Below are 16,190 nucleotides of genomic sequence, written 5' to 3'. Positions count from 1 at the left end.
TCTCATTAGAAGACAACTAGCATTTCTTCAAGTCTGGTTTATTAGAGATTACAAACCAAAGGGTGCCAAGTAAAAGGAGGGTTCCTGGAATGAATTGCCATGGATTACAAGAGAGCTAAAGAAATCACTGAGGAAAAAGAAGAGATTGTACAACACTGAATTATAAGAGATCAGGGACGCTGACAAACGGAAATATCGTGATTTACAAAAAATCGCTTGAATTCAGAATGAAAAAAGCCGAAGATGATTATATAGCGGAATCTCTTAATACTGATTTGAAAGAAAAGCCTTAAAAATTCTGAAGGTATATCAAATCAAAAAGACAGGATCAAGCTTGGATTCCACCTTTGAAAGTAAATGGCATTGTTATGTCAGACAAAGGTAAGAAAGCAGAAACTCTATGTAACCAATTTCAACGAGTGTTTACTCAATAGGTTTTATCTAATATTCCAAATAAAGGCTTTGGTGGAATTCTAGCAATGGACTGTATAGCATTTAATAAAGCTTCTCAAGAATTTAAATCACAAGAAAGCAAATGGAACAGATAGAATTCCAACTATCTTACTTAAAAGAGACAGCATCTGAGATAACTGATGTATAGTAGTGACATTTCTCTTCAACGAATCGTAGTCGAGGCCAGCTTCGTACTGGTCCAATGATCATGTGATTCCTTTGTTTAAGAAAGGAGTAAAACATGACTTGGCAAACTACAGATGAGAGTGTCTGACATCTGTATTATGCAAGTTTATGGACCATCTTGAAAACCATAACATTTTATATCCAAATCAATATGGATTTCGAAAAAACCATTCCTGCGAGACCCAGTTGTTATTACTAGTAGGAGACCTGGCACGAAATGTTGACAATGGTAAACAACTTGTTAATAATAGACTTCAACAAGGCATTTGATAAAGTTGCACATCAACGATTAATTAGAAAACTGCAGTATTATGGAATTTAAGGCCAAACTCTTGTTTGGATTGAGGCATGGCTCACAAATAGAAAACAAACCGCGGTGGTAAATGGGGCATCCGCAAATCCAGTAACTCTTACTGATCTGGGGTGCCACAAGGCACAGTGCCTTTAATGTTCCTCTTATTCATCAATGATATCCAAGATGGCCTAGAATGCACGTAACGGCTATTTGCTGACGATGCGTTGCTCTACCACACAGTCAATGATCATCAAGATGCGCTGGCCTTACAACGTGACCTTGCTAAACTGGGGCAGTGGGCTGAGTATTGGCAAATAGATTTTAACCCCTCTAAGTGCCATAATAGATGTCTGTCCATAGGAAAAAGCTTCAATAAATGTGAACTACATTCTGTATAACAAGTACCTATATTGGAAGTCAAAGACCACCGTTATCTTGGAGTTTTTCTGTCTAGTGATCTACGATGGAATTCTCATGTGGACAGGATTGTTAAGAAAGCTAGTTCCGTTCTTGGTTTCGTTAAAAGGAATTTGTATCCCTGCTCAGAAGCCACCAAGCGTGCAGCTTACATCACACCTGTGAGGCCTCTTTTAGAATATGGCTCAGCGGTGGTGAACCCTCATGGGCAAGAACAAATGGACATGATTAAGGCAGATCAACATCGGGAAGTTTGATTGATAAAGGGAGACTATGACCAGAATTCAAGTGTCACTCAGATGCAGAAATCATTGTCACTCAGATCCTTTGGAAGCAGGACGAAAAAGACATCGTCTTCGATTCACGCATTTCATTTCGCAATCAATAACAACAATGCGTTACCCATCCCTAAATATTTTCAACATTTAGTACTTTTGACCTTATGTTTTTCGGTTAATTCATTTTTATTAATTCGTTAGGATTTTTATTTATATAGCTTTGTTTACCAGTCGTAGTTAGATCACCAGGTTACCCTACGTTCTGTTAAAGTTTAAAGCGTCTGAATTAATGTTGACCAAACTCGCACTTAGTTTTAATATTTTAAAGGTTTGAAATCCATTAAACGTTTTTCGTATATATTAGTATTAGTATGTTAACTATTTATCTACGTAAACTATTTATATCTGATATTTAATTTTATATATTTATTTGTATATATCATATATAAGAACTTGTAGCAGAGTGGCGCAGTGGAAGCGTGCTGGGCCCATAACCCAGAGGTCCGAGGATCAAAACCTCGCTCTGCTAGCTTTTAATTGAATCAACTCTATCCCTCAGTTGATAATACAAAAGGGATCGCTATGCATTATATGATACTATTCATTCCTCCTTTTAGTTGGAAGCCAGATGAGATTTTTTGACAAGATCCATCCTTCTTACTGCTCAAATCAAGACAAGGAAGTGTTATTTAAGACAGCTATCAAATCGATTCCCTACCATCAGGCCGTCGCAGTGCGCGGCTGAATTTTCCTGGTTCTTAACAGCTGCCTGACTCTTCCTTGCGTTTACGATAAGTTGTCTTTTAGCGGCTCTTGATGTAAACCTGAGGTACAGTTTTTGCCTAACGCTTCTTTCAAATGCTGTAGTCGTGGCTGAGCGGTTAAGGCAATGGACTTGAAAGCCGTTGGGGTATCCCCCCGCAGGTTCGAATCCTGCCGACTACGACGAGCCGCCCTTTTGACTGTAGCTCAATTTCATTGCTTGGGGCTTCAGCTTTAAACAAACGTTGTGATCTCTTGTTTTGTTCTGGTTATTATTGTAGCGCCAGAATTCCTCGGTTAAATCAAAGATCCCGGCTTGCTTAGGTACTGCCTCTTCCTACAGCACAGGTGGTCAATAAACCTTACACTGGTTGTCAAATAGCAGAGTGGCGCAGTGGAAGCGTGCTGGGCTCGAAGGGCCCGGAGGTCCGAGGATCAAAACCTCGCTCTGCTAGCTTTTAATTGAATAAATTCTACCCTGATGAATCGCAACATTAACATCTTAAGAAACTATCACGCAGCAGTGTAACGTAACGCAGCTCTCGTAACGTATACTTTGATTGATCTCTAGCTTTCTCCTTGTCCTACTTTAATTTATTAAAACATAGCGGCTACATTATCACTTAAAGTGCGGTGTACAGACATCATGTACGCTGTTCTCATCTAATCTGTTGCCCCATGTTGTATACCTTTGATCTCATTAACCGATAAACTGCATTGATTCCACGGAATGCTTCTTTTGTCTGCATAGGATAGGTAGTCGTAGCCGAGTGGTTAAGGCGATGGACTAATTCATTTATCTAATCATTTAATTCATTAAAACATAGGCTACATTATCACTTAAAGTGCGGTGTACAGACATCATGTACGCTGTTCTCATTTGTTCTGTTGCCACATGTTGTATACCTCTGATCTCATTAACCGATAAACTGCATTGATTCCACGGAATGCTTCTTCTGTCTGCATAGGATAGGTAGTCGTGGCCGAGTGATTAAGGCGATGGACTAGAAATCCATTGGGGTCTCCCCGCGTAGATTCCAATCCTACTGACTACGACAATTGTTTCACTTTTCATTTGTTGCCGATGAGGAGAAGCCGAGAGGAAGAGGAGGAAAAGGAAGAGGAAGAGGAGGAGGAGGAGGAGGAGGAGGAAGAGGAGGAGTAGTAGGAGGAGGAAGTGCAGGAGGAAGTGCAGGAGGAGGAGGAGGAGGAGGAGGAGGAAGTGCAGGAGGAGGAGGAAGAGGAGGAATAGGAGGAAGAGGAAGTGCAGGAGGAAGTGCAGGAGGAGGAGGAGGAAGTGCAGGAGGAGGAGGAGGAGGAGTAGGAGGAGTAGGAGGAGGAGGAAGTGCAGGAGGAGGAGGAAGAGGAGGAATAGGAGGAGGATGAAGTGCAGGAGGAAGTGCAGGAGGAGGAGGAGGAGGAGGAAGTGCAGGAGGAGGAGGAGGCGGAGTAGGAGGAGTAGGAGGAGGAGGAAGAGGAGGAATAGGAGGAGGAGGAAGTGCAGGAGGAAGTGCAGGAGGAGGAGGAGGAGGAGCAGGAGGAGGAGCCAACCTCTGCACGGTATTAACAAGTCCTTTTTCAACCACAAGGACATTCACAAAAAGATCTGGGTTTCACCATACAAGGGATACAATCAGGCAGATATAGACCATCTGTTTGCTTATATTGTACTGCCTAAAATTACTCAGCGTTTATGCAGCCTCAAGCCCCGAGCTCACTACAGTCCAGAATTTTCTCCGTAGGTGTCACAAGCGCAAGTACATTTCATATGCAATAGATGCTAATGAATTGATAGATAAGTCTGACTGGAGCATTTTTAATAAGATAAAGAGTTTCGGGCTTTCAGACTTTTCAACCCGTGTTTTGCATATATAATAAATTGCGTTTACACGCTATATAAAAAAAAATTCAATTCAATTTAAAATCGCCGGAAATTTAGCTTTTTTCTCAAACCGGAAGTCAGTTCGTTTACGCATGCGCAGTTGATCTGAGAACGAGCGCGAGGAAGGGCGAGGAAAAACCTTCGATATAAACAACAGTTTGTGCGGTGACTTTTGCTTGTGAGTGGGTTTTCTTGTCAGCTCATGATATGATGACGTCAGTTACCGGAAGTAACATTTCACTTCCTTAGCAACGCGCGAAAAATCCGTCTGTGGGCCCTTAAGCTAGTGAGTAAATGACGTCATTTTCTCTAGATCCAACCCTCTGAGGTCCAATCGGCCAGTTTTGAACGTGAGTAATGGCGGACCATGAAATCCAAAACTTACACTCAAAATAAACAGCCTTTGGATAAAACTCAAAGCTCAAAATTTTGCCAGTTAGGTGTTAAGCGAACACGCTTTCAAAATCTAAAGGAAAAAAGGAAATGATTTTTTGATCATAGTACCACTTTAAAGGTATGTTCTGCTTTTGGTAGCTTAAACCGAGTTTGGAAATTCAAAAGTCTAAAATTAATAAAGATAAGAGGCAACAGTTCAATCAGTACTTGTATGACTGTGAGGGATCTGGCGGCCAATTATGCTTAACGACTTGATGGCTTTCACCATAAGTGCTTGAGAAGATTTATGCAGGCATCATGGGTCGTGCACGTTACCAATGAAGATGTGAAAGAAACAGGGTGGCAAAATATTCTGACGGAAGAAGGAGATTGACGCGTCATTGGACATACATTTAGAATGGCTGACGAGAGCTTACTTAAAATTGTAAATGAGTAGGTGCCGGAAGAAGGAAAAAGAGGGAGGGGGCGCCCAGCGATTACTTGAAAAGGGACGGCAGAAAATTAAAAGATTGGAAAGACGGAAACCGTTCATAGGTATCGGCCAAAATGACGGGAGAGGACAGGGGAAATTTGCCACGATTTGTAGCTCCTTGTTTGCAAGCAAATATATCCACTACATTGTAGGTGCTAATATGAGGAAGGTAGCTCAAATATATGGAAAGCAATTCTGGACAAAAGCGGCAGAGATATATTTTGCTGGTTAAGAATCATTTGGACGGTGGAGAAACATTTTCGGAGGTCGAGAAATAGTTTCGACAAGTCAAAAACATTTTCCACGGTAGAGAAACACGTTTGTCAATCGAATTTAAAAAACCTTCAGACCATCGAGGAATGTTTCCTGTCGGACCAGAATTTTCATCGGTTCACAATTTTGTCACCGGACCAATCTCGTACCCAGAGTCCTCGGGCTTTTTGGCCAGCGGGTGAGCGCCTAGAGAGACTCTGGGATTCCCAGAAACGTGGGTTCCGGTCTTATTACGTATGCTTGAGTTTAAACGGAAACAGAAAAGAGAAAACCGTAAACAGTAGAAATGGCGGGTTGAAAGTGTTCGAGAATCGAGAATTTTCCTTACATACAAAGAAACTGGAGAATGATCATTGGCTTGCCGTAAGAGCAAGTGAAGATGAAACCTCTGACGCTTTCGGTAAGTGTATTTTTAGTGTTTCAGCGTACATTCCATCGTTTAGAATGCCATCGTGCACGCAACACGATCGACAAATTTTTTTGTGGAAACGACACAAATGTCCTCTTCTACTACGATTTGATGTTTCCGTAATTCTGAATGGCTTCGACAAGACCTTATTCCACGGATTTCTCCTCAAAGAGACTGATGTATTGTTTTCCCACGGTACTTTTGCAACAGCAACAGCAATCACTTTTTAGCAGCGTGGGAAAATTCCCGTGCGTTATAAGACATAATTCAAACCTCGTCGTTTTATTATTTTTGTGATTTATATATTTCTGAGGTAGAAAAAATCAAACAGCACTGAAACTAGTTTTAGATTTTCTTGAGTGAGGCTCCTGAGTGAATTCTAGGGCTTCCGAATTACTTACCCACTTCCTGTCGCACTACCACTGTTACGCAAGCGGCCAATCAAATATATGGTTCAAGTCGATTATCCAAGAGTCTCTCCGGGTGCTCACCCGCTGGCCAAGAAGCCCGAGGACTCTGGGTACCAGATTGTCACCGAACGATTCACCGAACGAGAATATTCCGACCGTTGGTCGAGAATATCGGTCAGCAGCCTTTAGCTAATGGTATGTAATGGTAATGAAGTGTATTAATCCAAAATGGCGGAGATTGTATTGTTTCTTGTTGTTAGCGTTACGTTATTGAATTATCGTCTAGCTGGAGCACACGATGAAGATTTTATAAACGTCTTTTCGTCTTTTCAACATTGTATTTTGTAAATAAGACAAAACGGAGCCTCTGCTAACCCCATCTATGTTGAGTATTATAAAGGATCAAATCTCCTGAATATTATCACATGATCTGTGTTGGGAAAACAAAATTTTCAAGCGAATAAGGTCTATTGTCGAGAGCCAGGAAAATAGCAAGTACAATTTGGACCTGCCCTTCCCGGTGGTCGTAAAATACTCTATTTTGTTTAGCACCAAAAATTCTGAAATCAGGTTGAAGGGGACTGGAAAAGAGTGAGTTGCCATGGGAACCAATTTCTTTATAGTCGTAGGTGTGTTGCTTCCAGAACTATTAGCCCACCAAATTTCAATGGTCTCTGCTGCAAATTGACCGAGATAGCGCCATTTGTATACTTGGTGTTATATTGGGCTGAGTAAATGACGTCATCAGTCTTTTCATGTGCATATTTTACACATTTTTCAAACTTATATATCTTCGGAACCAATACAGATATTTCCAAACGGTAAACAGTGTTTTTAATCTTTCCTGGTATTTTATGTGATAAACCTAATAATAATAATAATAATAATAATAATAATAATAATAATAATAATAATAATAATAACGAGATGCTTCCGTGAAGCATACACTGGGTTGCCTGTGGAACGTGTTACAGAAAATCAGGAGGCACTGAATTGTGTGGTATTGAACTACAGCATTCCAGTCTCTGAAGAATAACAAATAAAAGAGAAGCGAGAAACATTGGCTTCTGGGCTGACATGTTGATAATTTTCAAGTTCCCTTACAACTTCTTTTCACCACAAGTTTAAGCGTGCCCTCTGAGCATCTGACAGCTTTGTAATACCAAAGTTCACTGAAGTTTATCCCTCTCCGGCGAGCTTAGTATCTGGATGGGAGACCAAAACAATATACCCCTCATAAAACAGAAGCATCGGACCGAAAATATTATTAACGCTAACAAATGCGAACTCAGCAAGGTACAGATTTTGTTAGCTTGCTTTATGCAAAACAAGAACATCATTCTAAAAGCTTATTCTACGCAAAAAGTAGGTTCTGGAGGTAATTTTGAGAGTGGAAATCAAGCTTACGCGGCAGACGGCAAATACAAACTCACGATTTAATTAAGTTAACACACCAGAAAGACGCTAACCTCATTTTGACAAGGAAATACTTTACTATTGCCATAAAAACTATCCAGTTAAGCTCGCATATCATAAAACATGATGAATTCATAAAGGCCACCTTTTCCAGCAAACAATTTTTTGAAACAAATAACATATTTGCTATTAGAGGCAAAAACCCCTTCTATTTCATTACGTGCGTGAAGAGAAGAAACTCAATCGTGTCAAATATGCGCAATATTGCAACAAACTAAATTTCAGGATCAAACCGTTTAGATGAAGAACCTTTTCCTTGAATAATGAAGCACAAATACACGACAAGCTTTCTTTCAAATAATTCTTGGCTGTCACATTTCCAATTATTTTTTTACCTGAACACTGTGCAGAGTTGATCACAGATCCACGTAAGGTGTTCGATTCGTTCTCTGTCTTTGTTGAACCCATAAGTTACCAGAGAATTTCCCATTTGGTTTCAGTGTTCTACATAACAGCACACTTGGTAAAATATTATTTTAGAAATACAGCTCACTTTGATTTCGGCTCGACGGGCGATAGATTGTGGTCGAAGCCCATTACTCGTCGCTTTTGAGATTCCAGGTGTTGGTTTTTCACCGCCTGCCTAGTTTATCCAACTGACTTTCCATTATTGAGCTCCGTAAGGGTATATTTTGTTTAAGAATCCACTAAAACGCCATTCGCGTTACATGACTTTAGACGCCATTGCAGGCCAAGTTAATGATTCTACTGTGTCCACCAGAGAAATCTACGCAGTAATAGTAATAATCGCACCGTCTACAATACAGTGAATTACAATTTTGAAGAAACATTTAAGACTACAAAATTTAAAAAAATAAAATATATATGTGATAAAAATATATACAAACATTTACTTTAAGTTTACTCTAAATATAGTCTAGGTTTCTCAACCCTAAATGCTATATACCATATGACTTACTGCACATTGTTGGGAAAAAACTTGACTTTTAAAGTCTTTCGGTTCTACATTTGAATAACAAATAGTTGTTAGACTTTCGTAACAAACGGCCGTGCGCGCTAACCCTTGACGGGAGTTGATCGAATCAACGTACTATACAGGCATAGTAGATGGGTTGCAGGCACATTGGCATGTTTCATAACTCGATGAATATGTAGACGTCTGGAGCTTTTAACTATCATCTCATCCACATGGGCATTCCACTTCAAGTTGTTTTGGAGTGTAAGACTGGCCTAATACCTGACTGGACTCTATCAAGGTATACGCGATCGATGGTTAGGTCAGTAGTACATACGTCACTACGGGCAAAGGAGATGACCATCTCTTTGCACCTTTTAGGATTTAATTTCATATCGTTGTAAGTTGCCCAGTGGTTAACCTGATCAAGTGCTGCTTGGATGTTAGAGTCTCCTTTGACCGGAATGGCCTCAGAGATTGTTAAATCGTCAACATACTTCCAGTATGAAAATGGAGATTTGAGATCGTTGACCATTATGAGGAACAGGATTGGTCCCAATTTAGTTCCCTGTGGGACACCAGCGGTTACCTTGAGCCACTGGGAAACATTTCTGTTTTGTTTTACACGCTGGCGGCGGTCGGTTAGAAAGCTGCATATCCATGGTATAATGGAGGGTCGCACACCCAAAGCTATGATTTTCTGTACAACAAGGGGGTGTTTAATTCGATCAAAGGCCTTTGAGAAATCTAGTACACATGCTCTGAGATATTTTTCAGGCTCATCTATAGCAGACAACCAACTGTGGATAAGATCTAGAAGACAATAGGTGGTAGATGAACCCTTACGGCTGCCAAACTGTTGAGCATCAATGATGTGGCCAATATCTTCGAGCATCCACGATACAACAAAGCTCAACAAAGTCATCCAGCACTTTAGCTGATACGGGAGTCAGAGATATCGGTCTTCTTTCTCCTTCACTTGATGGTTTCGATGACTTGGAAACAGGAGTGGTGTGCGAATCTCTCCACATTGATGGCATGACGGTAGCCAAGAGCGATTTATTAAAGATTGTAGCAACTGGTAACTGCCAACTCATAGGTAAATTCCTTTAAAATGCGCGGAGGTAGGTTGTCAGGGACAGCTCCCTTGTTGGACTTTAGGTTAAGAAGCTTCGTGCACACCTCGTGGGGCTCTATGGTTGGAATATCATCACCCGCTGGTAAACGAGCCGGAAGTGAGTTCAAATTAAGGGGGTAACGTTTCGGCAAGCTCAATTCCCTCAAGAGGTTTACCATCTACCTGTGAGGAGGACGTACAACTTTCAGTTGGACGAGTTATCATCCTATTGACAAGTCCCCACCACGTACGAGCATCACAATCGTTAAGGTGACTGACCTTTTCAGCATAAAAGTTTTTTTTGCTTTTGTTGATCTCGGCTTTGACCTTATACCTGTATCGACGCCAAAGAGAAGCATTACCTGTATGGAAGGCCTTCTGGCGTTTTTTGATTAACTGTTTTATGCGCGGAGTAAGCCAGGGTTTGTCGGCGGTACTTGGTAGGAAAGTAAAAGTTTATTGCTTCCGTTACATCAGATGTAAAAGACTGGGCCAGCTCGTCTGGGGTAGGATTAGTTCCACAATTTCCAAACCAGGTGTTACTTCCACCTCACAAGCCAAAACCACCTTTCCTCGACTCAGGAAAACGACACACGGGCCTCGTCACACACTTATTATTAACATTATTATAATTACAAGGTGACCATAGCATTAAATTATGATCCGAAGATCCTAGTGGTGCTGAAACCTGTGGTGGACAATAGAAGGAATCTAAGTTAGTTATAACCAAATCAAGAATAGCTTCGCCTCTAGTGGGTTGTACGATTTGCTTTAAATCATGACTAGATATAACGTCACTTATACTTAGGTCATGAAAGTCCCCTAATATTACAATTCCAGAATCAGGGTACTTGTTCTTTGTGACATCGGGGGAGTTAATTAGGTAATCACGCAGGCGACTTTGATTTTCAATAATCTTGTCTGGTGGATGGTAAACAACACAGACTGCAGTTCTTGATAATGGTTTTGGTAGGCGTTCAGGGCGTAACCATACCCACATACACTCAAAATGAGGACTTTTCAAGTCCAAACAACGTTTTCCCTTAAGAAATTGTGAAAGGTAAATGCAGACACCACCGCCTCTTCCTAGCTGCCGGTCCTTTCGATGTACTTCATATCCGTCAACAGAGATAAAAGTGTCCAAAATGACATCATGAAACCACGTCTCAGTTACAGCGCAAATGGTTATGCTATTACACACAAGAGATGCTGCAAATTCGTCGATTTTATTTTTCAGAGATCTTGCATTTATTAAACCGAACCGCGGCAAAAAGGCGACGCGTATCCTGGTCGTGATTGTCCGGCAGTGATCACCTCGTCATGCACATTGTTTTGAATTAGAGGAGGTGAGGTGGGACGGCCCGCATGGCTTTCCGTACATGGGCTGGCGTTAAAGGAGCAATGTCACGCTATTGCAGTCAAACTTCAAAACACTAAACTGCTTCTTTGCATCAATCAAGACCAAAAAACAATGGTGTACTTTAGTTGCCAATAACAATTGAAGTGCACTGAAGATATTCTTTGTTATTAGCATCCATGGATTGGGAAGATGGAAGTGGATTGAAACTGGAAAAAAACTCGCCAGTTTTTTCAAGTTTGGAGTTGATGTCCGCAGAAAATCGCCAAAAATTAAATACGAATAGCTCTCAAGTTGTGCGATAAATATATTTCATATCTCGTCTGTGGGTTGCCAGGAATGTTGTACTTGTGAGCTAAAGTACTAATTTAAATTTTTACCCAGTTTTGACATAAAAACAGCAAATTTAGTGTGACAGTGCTCCTTTAAATAAGAGGTAACCTGCGCAAGCTACACAAGCGATGTGATATGTAATTGGGATTGCGACCACGAACAAGGCTCAACTTCCAACGCATTCAATTCTTGTTTTATTTTTCTTGATTCAGCTACACAAACTCCTAATAACTAAAATATTAAATTTAAAAAAAAAAGCACGACACAAAACAGAAGTCAGTTTTGGAATTGTTAACACCAACCAATGCATGAACGTTTCCAATTTCTAATTTTCTTTTCCATTGTGATAATCGATTAAATCTTGTTCGTTGATTCGTCTTCACTGATGCATTGGCTAGCGACGTAATCAAATGCGTCTTTTACGTCGAACTGTTCCGTTCGATTTTCATTGCCCAATAATTTTTTTTTTTTTTGTCAATCATAACTGCGGTGACAGAGGACGGATCCTTAACCACAGAATCTAACAAAATTGATTCTAATGACCATAGGAAACCATTGATCAGGTTGATTGAGATTGGAACTTCACAGTCCGCTTGTAAAAGGCGCCTTAAACGTGAAACCACCCATGAACGAGAGATAACGCATCTAGGACTTGAGGGCGGACAAATATGTCGGAGACCGCCGTTACGACTTATGAAATTGCTTACAAACGCTCGAAAATTACTCAAGAAATTTTGTGATCCGGAAATTGAGACGTACGTCTCGATACCAAGTGACGGCTGCATAGTAGCCAAGATTAAAGATGCATCAAGTTCGTAGAATTAAATTCAATGTAACCCAGCACTGAAATGTTCTCTTCTAGTGTTCATAAATGTACGAAGCACACCGCAAAGAAAGTCATTCAGCGATCACTACATTGGACCCCGCGTTTTCTCTGTTTGTTTACGACTACCAGACGCTTTAATATGTTTGGAGTGAAAGCTAAAGCAGCAAGCAGAAACGGGAAAATCTGATCATGATAAAACATTGACTTAGAATTCCACTGCTCTTGAGAAAAAGCAAAATGACAAAAGGCCAATCGTCAATCATTCTAACTTGTGACTTGGTTGTTTCACTGTGGTTGGGTTTAGACCTTCTTTCCATGACCTCGAAAGGATAAAAACCAGCGACAAGCGAAACTGTAGCGAAAGATGACGACGATAAAATAAGCAAGAACACTTCCGGGCCGAGCTACACTAAATAAACAGGAAACTTAGGACTTAATAAAACTAGCTTGAAAACTTTAAAAATCTTCTCTGGACAGTAGAAGGTTGCGGAAAATTCGTTCAAATAATAAATCTTGGAATGTAAAGAGTTGTCGCAAGCGTAGGGATAAAAGAAATTAGGCAAAAACTCTCGCGTTATTAACTTAGAGTGAAGGTTGGCGTAAAACTAAGGAATGAAAAACCAAAAGACGTAAATTTTGTACAGGAGGAGTCCTCAAAGTCAATAAATCTGTAATTGGGACGAAATGAACAGCGTTGTGTTACTCGGTATGTACAATGAAAATTGACAAATGATCCTGACTAATGCTTCCATCGTTAAAAAATAGAAAGCCCTTTGACCTTAGAGGATGACCTTAATGAGGAGATATGCAAGTTTAAAAGAAAACAAAAACAAAAAACGACGCAATGTATATTTGTGAATAGGCAAGCGTTTGAAATTCAGCAACAAACCAGCCACCGGTCATAGAGGAAAACCATGCATAAAGCCAAAAGTAAACGCGAAAAAAGGCCAGGTTTAAAATTAATTTCTGATTGGATGCACAATCGCGTACATTACTGAAACTAGTCTAATCCCTGTTGATCAATTGGAAATTTTTCTCAAGATGTTTTGGAAAACACGAGGACAGAAGTGGCAGGAGCAATTGCAAGCCGGAAATCTGAACGAACACAATAACACATGCGCACTCGTTCTGCACAATTTCATTGCGTCTCAAGTTTGGTCAAGTTTGCACAGGACTTGACAATATTCTAAAGCCTAGTTTCGACATGTCGGGAAAATCCCAGACGGTCGGGGATTTCGCAGTTTCCCGACCCTCATAGTCTTTGAGGACTGATGAAAACCATAAATCGTAGACATCCCCGATAAACTGGGATGGTCGGGGAATAATCGGGAAAATAGGAAGCGTTTCTATTTTCCCGACGTGTCCCAGATTTTTCAGTGCGATCGTCGGCGATCATACCCGACATAAAGAAAACTCAAATTTGTACTGTCGGAGACGTCGGTGGTGGCTTTAGCTCGTTACCAATCCTCTAAATTGCAAGTTTTCAGTTTTTGGCACACTTTCCACTTTCCGCGAAAGTCACTATAGGGAGAATCTGGGTCAAGCGTCTGGTGATTTTCCGATACTCGGCAAAATCTGGGACCGTCGGGAAACTGCGAAATCCCCGATCGTCTGAGATTTTCCCGACATATGAAAACTAGGCTTTAGGTATGATTCTATTATAGACCCGTGCTTCCCAAATGGTCTATGTTCCTTTTTGACAATTGGCCGACAGCCCTTTAATAACCCTCGGATGACTTTCGCTTGCTCTGCTGACTTTTTAAAAGACGGACCGACCGTTTGGCTTAGTTAAAACAGGAGCGCAAAAAATATTTTTAAATGTCGAACGACGCAGAAAGCGACGATAGCAGTTCAACGCCCTGCAAGGCGGGCTTAATTTCCGAAATCTGCGTCGTGTCCGCTTTAAATTTCTTACGGTTTTGTTGTCTCTCCTCTTTCCAGAAAAACCAATATTTGAGATACCTTAACTGGGTTTGAGTTGAGTCAATGAAGCGGTTGTTTTTCTTCGCCAAAAGAAACGAAGCGGGTCTGTATTGGCGTGCTATTCGTATCCGTTCTATAACGCTAAATAACAGTCGCAGTTAAATTATGAAACAATTTCATAGACCTGAAAAAAACATTTAGCAAAAATACCTCCCCCACAAGAGGTCATCCTCTTTTTTTTTCTGTACAGTCTACATTACACACCTTTTTCTTTGCTAGACTAAACTTTAAACGCCAACACCCAACGTGAAACTCAAGTTTCAGCTTTTGTACAAATCATTGCAAACATCTCAGTCTCACAAAATAGAAAGTAAAAAAAAAACTATCAGCTATCGCTACATTAGAGCCCAAGCTCAAGTTACTAGAAGCACAAAATCGAGGCAATTGTTAAGCCTCGTTCTCATCCCTTTGAACGGGCGACGTTAACAATCGTTTTAATTAGCATTAGAAATTAAATACGATCACAATAGATTCTTCTGTTTTCCAGTTCCTGGAAAATGCAATTTAAAATACTCTTCATTCTTTCATTCGATGCAAAAATTTATCTTACCCCAAATAAGACAGACTCATGGGGTGTTGTGAAAAGGTAAACAAGAATTTTCTTGGTTGCACGAAGATATGGAAAGCCGCTCAGTTCTTTTTAAGCAGAAATAACAGTCCTTTCCCTTATAGCTTTTTCGCCGATGGTTCGATGTCGACTATCTCGACTATTCATTGATTCTTTGGGACATGCTATGATTTCAAATACTTTTTGCTAACTATTACAGAAATCGGCAGCACGTCAATGCACATTAGTACTTACAAAAACTAAGGTTGTGTTCTATTGGGATCAACCGTTTTAAGTTGGTTGGCATTTTTGCTGTTCTATTGGATAAAAACCCGTTTTCGGTTGATTTGGTTGATCAACTTTTTCAACCGGCATCAAACTAAGGTTGAAACAGTTGAAAAAGTATGGGCAGCGACCGCTGACATTTACGCGGGCTTCAGCCATGTTGTTTTCCTTCTACTTATCAACATTGAGAAGTCTAACATAAATGGTTATTCCCAGAAGTTACCGCGTTTCAACCGAAAATGGTTGGAAAAGTGTTATATAAGGCCACTTTGGAAAATATCACATTACTCTTTGTTTTTTCTCCAAAAGCTTGCATAGGCATCGTTTCCAGTTTTTCTTGGGACTTACAATGGTTCCAAGAGAAAACAAAAACTAGGCTTATGCAAACTTTGGAGGGACAAACAAAGAGTATTATGGTATTTTCCGAAGTGGCCCATTGGGAAACCTAAATTGCTTCAACCTAAACGCGGTTGCGGTTGAAACGGTCGATCACAACAGAACACGAACTAAAGCTCACTATTTCAAATTTTAAAATCATAATGATTTTAAATGATTTTAAATAAATCGACGGTGCAGTTAAAGTCAGGGTTGATTATTTCGAAGAATTTTTAGGCTTTCGTCACACTTAAGTGTCAGTGACCCTCTACGAGCAACTGATACTGTAAGGTGGTCCTCAGTCATGTATTCGCGCACTTAAGGGATCTATCTCATTCCACGAATCTTTTCTTTTCTTCCAGTGAAGTCTCGATCAAGTTCATGTCTGAATTAGCCAAGTACTTCCCTTTGAACTGAATTTCCATTATTCCTTCGCGTTATATAGTTAGAAATTCTTTTCCTTCCTTTTTCCAGGGGGGATGATTTGTTTCCAAAATTCCACGACAAAGTACATTGCTTTCATTTGCAAACCGGAACGCCGTTGTTTCAGTCAGCAAACATCTGTTTCAAGGCGGTGTAGAAATTATTAAAGGAAATCCCCTTAAACAGACAGCTTCATACCTTTGAGTGAAAAAGAAACACCAAACACCTGAACTGAATTCACTTAATTAAATTAACACCCATGTCTAAGCCACTGGGTCCCAATGCGACCAGAAATATGTTCTCCTCTTGCTTTCCGTCG

The 16,190-nt window shown here is 40.4% G+C and overlaps 1 protein-coding gene and 3 non-coding genes across 12 annotated transcripts in view; 3 read left to right on the top strand and 1 right to left on the bottom strand.

The window, feature by feature from the left end:
• The first annotated feature begins 2,086 nt into the window (after positions 1-2,086).
• On the top strand, positions 2,087-2,158 carry Trnam-cau (transfer RNA methionine (anticodon CAU)). The gene has a single exon. It is a non-coding gene; the product is annotated as a tRNA-Met (tRNA).
• Positions 2,159-2,492: 334 nt separating this feature from the next.
• On the top strand, positions 2,493-2,574 carry Trnas-uga (transfer RNA serine (anticodon UGA)). The gene has a single exon. It is a non-coding gene; the product is annotated as a tRNA-Ser (tRNA).
• A 790-nt stretch (positions 2,575-3,364) lies between these two features.
• On the top strand, positions 3,365-3,446 carry Trnas-aga (transfer RNA serine (anticodon AGA)). The gene has a single exon. It is a non-coding gene; the product is annotated as a tRNA-Ser (tRNA).
• An 8,157-nt stretch (positions 3,447-11,603) lies between these two features.
• Positions 11,604-16,190, bottom strand: part of LOC137968962 (RNA-binding motif, single-stranded-interacting protein 2-like) — a 70,270-nt gene continuing 65,683 nt past the window's right edge. For all 9 annotated transcript variants that reach the window (XM_068815447.1, XM_068815448.1, XM_068815451.1 and 6 more), the window contains one exon: positions 11,604-16,190. This exon is cut by the window's right edge and continues 49 nt beyond it. The gene's annotated coding sequence lies outside the window, so the exon portion shown is untranslated.

The sequence above is a fragment of the Montipora foliosa genome, chromosome 8 (genome assembly GCF_036669935.1).
Source record: "Montipora foliosa isolate CH-2021 chromosome 8, ASM3666993v2, whole genome shotgun sequence".
Lineage (NCBI taxonomy): Eukaryota > Metazoa > Cnidaria > Anthozoa > Scleractinia > Acroporidae > Montipora > Montipora foliosa.
Note: the sequence above shows the minus strand (reverse complement) of the source record. Positions and strands in the feature narration are given on the sequence as shown.